This window comes from Mandrillus leucophaeus, unplaced genomic scaffold, assembly GCF_000951045.1.
Source record: "Mandrillus leucophaeus isolate KB7577 unplaced genomic scaffold, Mleu.le_1.0 Scaffold111, whole genome shotgun sequence".
NCBI classification, from domain to species: domain Eukaryota; kingdom Metazoa; phylum Chordata; class Mammalia; order Primates; family Cercopithecidae; genus Mandrillus; species Mandrillus leucophaeus.
This window is the reverse complement of record NW_012099321.1, coordinates 2,498,249-2,504,661: the sequence shown is the minus strand read 5'-3', so window position 1 is coordinate 2,504,661 and position 6,413 is coordinate 2,498,249.

The following is a 6,413-nucleotide window of genomic DNA, read 5'->3' as shown; positions in this document are numbered from 1 at the left end:
CTGTCGGTAATTCAAGAGTGTGTGTTGCATTCATGCCTCTTATGGGTCCTCTGGAGTTGGGAAGATGTGCCACCCAAATAATATTCCACACAGAGGACCGGGCCTCCTGCCTGCCCACGCCTAGTTTATTCACAAAGGGCCAGCTCTGAATTTCTTCTCTGTCCCTTCTTAGCTGTATGATCTTGAGCAAGTTACCTCGCCTCTCTGGCCAGAGTTTCTCATGGCGAAATGAAGATAACAACAGCACCTCATTAGGCTGTGAGAGGATTCAGTATTATTATTATTATCTTTGATACTGCATAAAAATTTCATTTCAAGGCAGATTTACCTCACTCAGCCTACAGTCAAGAAGGCTATAGACTATAGTTTGCTATAGAGCATGCTATATGCTATAGTACATGGTATGCTGCGTATGCCAAGTGCTATAGACCATGCTATATGCTATAGTATATCTTATGCTATGTTATATATGATATATTGCTATAGACCATCCTATATGGTATAGTATATGCTATCCTGTGTATGCCAAATGCTATAGACCATGCTATATGCTATAGTATATCTTATGATATGTTATATATGCTATATGCTGTAGACTATGTTATATGCTATAGTATATACTATGCTATATTGTGTATGCCAAATGTTATAGACTATGCTGTATGCTATAGTACACCTTATGCTATGTATCCTATATGCTGTAGACCACACTATATGCCATAGTATATGCTATGCCTTATATGCTATAGTATGTGCTATGCTATATATGCTCTATGTATTAATCTGTTCTAATGCTGCTAATAAAGACATACCTGAAACTGGGTAATTTATAAAGGAAAGAGGTTTAATGGACTCACAGTTCCACATGGCTGGGGAGGTCTCACAATCATGGCAGAAGGCAACTGAGGAGCAAAGTCACATCTTACGTGGAGGTGGGCAAGAGAGTTTGGGCAGGGGAACTCCCATTTATAAAACCATCAGATCTTGTAAGACATATTCGCTACCACGAGAACAATATGGGGGAAACCACTCCCATGATTCAATTATCTCTACCTGGCCCCATTCTTGACATGTGGAGATCATTACAATTCAAGGCGAGATTTGGGTGGGGACACATCCAAACCATATCACTATGTGCTGTAGACTATGTTGTATGCTATAGTATATAGTATGCTCCATATGCTGTATGCTGTATGTTATACATTATGCTATATGCTATAGTATGAGCTGTGCTATATCACAATTCTGTATACTATTGACCGTGCTATATGCTATAGTATATGCTATGCTATGTGTGATATATGCTATAGACCATACTATATGCCATATACACTATATGCTATAGACCATGCTATATGCCACAGTATATACCATGCTTTATATGCTATAGTATGTGCTATGCTGTATACACTATATACTACAGGCTATGCTATATACTATAGTATATGTTAGGCTATGTATGCTATATGTTATAGACCATGCTATATGCTATAGTATGAGCTATGCTATAAATGCTATATGTTATAGACTATGTTACATGCTAGAGTATGTGCTATGTTACATGTGCTATATGCTATAGAACATGTGATATGCTACAGTATAGGCTATGCTACATGTGTTATATGCTATAGACTATGTTATATGGTATAGTGTATGTTAGACTGTGTATGTGATAGACTATGTTACTATGTTGTGTGTTATAGTATGTGCTATGCTACATGTGCTATATGCTATAGTCCATTCTCATGCTGCTATAAAGAACTGCCTGGGAGTGGGTAATTTAAAAAGGAAAGAGGTTTAATTGACCTCAGGGAACTTAAAATCATGGTAGAAGGCACCTCTTCACAGGACGCCAGGAGAGAGAATGAGTGCCAGCAGGGGAAATGCCAGATGCTTATAAAACCATCAGTTCTCATGAGAACTTACTCACTATCGTGAGAACAGCATGGGGGAAACTGCCCCCACGATTCAATTACCTCCCACTGGGTCCCTCCCACAACACGTGGGGATTATGGGAACTACAATTCAAGACGAGATTTGGGTGGGGACACAGCCAAACCGTATCAGTCATAGACCATGCTATATGCTATACTATATGCTATGCTGCATGTGCAACATGCTTTAGACTATGTTATATTCTATAGTATTAGGTTGATGTAAAAGTAATTGCGGTTTTTGCCATTACTATGGCATATAGCATGGCCTATAGCATTTGGCATACATAGCATAGCATATACTATACCATATAGCATGGTCTATAGCAATATAGTATATGTAATATAGCATATGCTATATTATATTTTGCCATTACTTTCAATGGCAAAAAGCGCAATTGCTTTTGCACCAACCTAATATATGTTAGGCTATGTATGCTATATGCTATAGACTATTTGTATGCTATAGTATGTGCTATGTTACATGTGCTATATGCTATAGACTAAGTTATATGCTGTAGCATATGTTAGGCTATGTGTGCTATATGCTATAGTATGCTATAGACTCTGTGGAAATCTCTATGCTTTCAGTGGGAAGCTTGAGGAAAGGAAAGGTCTTTTTGGCTGGCAGTAGGGTCTTTCTAAACTATATTCCATCTGTTCCAGTCCATTACAGTCCATCTATGGCATCAATACCATTTAATATGCTTTCATTGAGCACTTAGTGTCCTGAGTCAGGAAATCCAATGACTTTCTCTGAATCGGCCTGAATCCTAGAGCAAGAAGCAGGCTTGGAAAAGGCAAATCAGAATTAAGGTACTGCCAAAGAACTTGTGAAGGAAAGAGCAATAACTTCTGAGCTCCGGCTTCTAACTCAAGCCCTGTCTGGGCATGGACCAAAGACTCGGCCCCAGAATTGAAAGAGAAGCCTGGTCTCTAAGCAACCTGTTCATCTTGGTTTGGCTTTGAGATGAAAGTGAAGACATGGATTCCATTACTTGGCAGCTGGGTTCCTCTCAGCCTTGGGCATGTGAGAGATGAGGTTAGTTGTTCCCTTCTCTAACTCGGCCTGTGTTCTTTTACTCCTGCTTCAACTCCATTTGAAAAAAGGTATAGGCTTATGCGTATGTTACACGCGTGCATACACACACACACACATCCAGAGGAGAACAAATTAGCAAATGTATTAGCCAGACCCAATCTGTAAGTCTGTTGTAAAGGAGTGAAGACCCCTGTGGCTTGAATGTTGGTGTCAGCACTATCAAGTGTTGATTGAGTTTTGGTCCCAGCAGTAAAGAGCATGTGTGAAATTCAAATACAGAATTTCAAACCTTTGAGCACTTCCTGAGAGTCTCAGTGGCTTTAATAAGGGAAGGGCATCCCTTTGATGGCAAATGATTATCTTTCACAGTGCAAGCACAAACTGGATCATAATTAATGAATTTGATATATGTTCTTCCTTGTCATGGATGGGAGCTGGCATTTAGTTTCTGTTTATCTACATCTCCATAACTTTATATTCCCCTTTCCAAGCGGGGATGCTACCACATTGCAAATGAAAGGTTATATATTTGTGAATTCTTCTGTAGCTTAGTGAGTAGTTGGGAGCAGATCATTTTTCTCTCTCTCCTTCTCTTCCTCCCTCTCTCCTTCCTTCTAGTACCAATTTTGCAATTTCTGAAACACATGATGGCTTCCTAGAGCTGCTTGGCTATTGTTGAGCAGGTCAGAGTTCCTGGTGTAAGGTGGAGAGGAGTAACATGTTGCTTGACTTGGCCCAAGTGCATTCTCTCACCATCCTTTATTCTTGATCATGTTTCCCCAGCATCTTTCTTCTTTGTGGCATTCTTTCCTTAGGGGCCAATCATTAGGGGTGATGAGGGTTGAACTGACCCCTAAAGAGGACATATACTAAGTGTTTCTGGTGCTGAAGACATGAGGAGAGTCGCCATATAACCTGATTCCTGTGTCTCCTTCATTCAGCAAATATTTATTGAGTGCTCACCACGGCCAGATGTTACTCTCAACACTAGGAACAAGAAGACCACCAAGGCAGTCCCTTCCCTTTAGGAGTTATGGAACCTACCTCACCTATCATTCTTCACCCTTCAGCCTTTGTCAATGTGGTCCATTTTCTCACCTCCCACCTCACATCAAGTTTAAGGCATCCCAGATGATTTATTTTTCTCTGGGATGGACACGTAGGCTTCTACCTAGCCTTCTTTGGATATGGCCAAAGCCACAAATCTATGCCAAGGAGAGCAGGTTTCCTTATAGACCAATCTCAGGAGAAGACAAGGGGCAGAGGTGTTGTCCAAAGGTCCTGAGTACACAGTAGTTGCACATAAGTATTGATTTAATCCTGGTTGTTAGGCAAGAGCTGGGGCTACAACATTACCCTACTCCAAGAGGCAAAAGTCACATGGCTGTTTGTGTAGAAGGCATCATCTGGTCTAGAAAGGGCATGGAATTGTGTGTGATGTATGTGGGTTCTCCACCTGTGGGAGGTCTCAAAGCCAGTACCACTCAGCTATTGAGACAGGTAGGGAGTCAGTGACAGGTGGGGCATTTCCCAGGAAAACTGGCAAGGAGAGGCTTTCTAACTCAGATCACCGAGTAGGGAGTGGTTATGGAGATCAACTCAGTCATGCAGGGCATGGGCTTTTGTGGGAGGCCTGGCTGAGTGAGCCTGGTCCCTGTGATTGAGGGAGGTCAAGCCTGCAGGAGGACAGCAAGGGCCTTACCTGTGGGGCTTGGAGTGAGACATCTCAATGCATGGGATTATGCTGGGGCAGGAGTGGAATTGTGAGGCCCTTTTAGAATCTCTGCCTGGTGCCCTTTTGATGGAGGCCAGGGAGGAGCAGGTGTGTGGTTAATTGGTCCAAGGAGTGCCAGGGTGATTTGACTCAAAGAGCCTGGTCAATTTCTGCACCTGAGCAGACCTCTGTTGCTCATTTTCTGATTCCCAAAGTACCAGCCAAAGCTGAGGTTGTCTCACAGGCCATTTAGGAGGCCCCTGCGACTCTCTGGGTCCCCCTGCCACAAATCTCTTGAGGGCATCACTGACTTTGGGAAAATGGGACGAGGAAGGTGGACTCCAGGTCACCTCTAGCACCAGACCACTCCAGGGCAGGATGAAGGGAAGCTGCACAGGCCACCCAGTCCTTGCACGCTCTTTGGCTGATGGAAGTGTTCACTTGTCACCATGTGGGGTGTGTGGCAGGTGCTGGCAGGCAGGGTGGGGTGACACGGGCCCTGTCTGGCGGTGGTGACAGCCTGGGTACCTGCCTGCAGTCTTGCCCCACCGCCTGCCCAGTGTCTCCTCGTTCCTGACAAGCTGCCTGTTAATTGGGAGGTGTGGAGAGAAGTTGCAGGGAGGACTTGCTGGAGCTCCTAGCCCTGCTTGGTGCTCACCCTCTTAATCAGAGGGAGGCTGTGCCCAGCCTACCTGTCACTGGTCCGGTGTGCAGGGCCTGGCTGTGGGTCTTCTGTGTTTGGACTTTTCATTTTCAATGTTTTTTTCCTTGAGAAAAGAAGAATGGAAGAGGCTGCCTGCAATTGGACTTGGGGAGTTCATTACCTGTCAGAGGAGGTGCACAGAGGAGAAGCACCATTAGCATAAATGTCTGCAGCAGACCAGGAGAGAGGCTCACTTCTCCCAGGCCCTTCCTGGTCAGGGAGAGCCTCTGGGAAGAAGAGTGTGGGTGCGTGGCTGCCGGCTGTCACTGGTGGTGCTCCTGCTGGCCTGGCCCCCCTGGAAATCAGGCCCCCAGGGGTGCTACCCCCTCAGCCCAGATGCTGCAGACTCTAGCAGAAAGCAGGAGGTGCACTAAGGTCTGCTTTAGGATGTGTCTTTCCTGCTCACTCCCCTATACACACTCACATACACATAGTTTCACACACACACTGACACTATCACACTCACACTACACACACACTCAGACACACGCACCACACGCACACGCTCACATAACCTAACACACTCACATGCACACATACTCACATATTCACATGCCCACCCACCCACACACAGTCTCATACACAGTCACACTCTGACACACACACAATTACACACAAACACACAGTCACACATACTCTCTGGCACACACACACCCTCTGACACACACATTCACACACCCACTGACACACACACTCACAGTCACACACACTCACATTCATACACCCACCCACCCCGACACATGCTCATACTCACACACTTGTGTGCACATGCCCAACCTCCGGAATCACAGTACAGCAGGGCCCCGAGGCACTTGGGTTCACCCATCACAGCTTTCTCATGGGCACCTGTACTGAAGAAGGGAGGTGACTTGCTGAGGGACCCATTTCTAGTTAGAGAGAGGGTTGGCTGTACCCCAGATCTTAATCTTGGGCTTAGAATGGTGTCTGGGATTCTGAAGGTGCTGTTTTACTTCTTTCTTCCCCAGCCAATACATTTCGGCCCACAGATGTGACTAAACC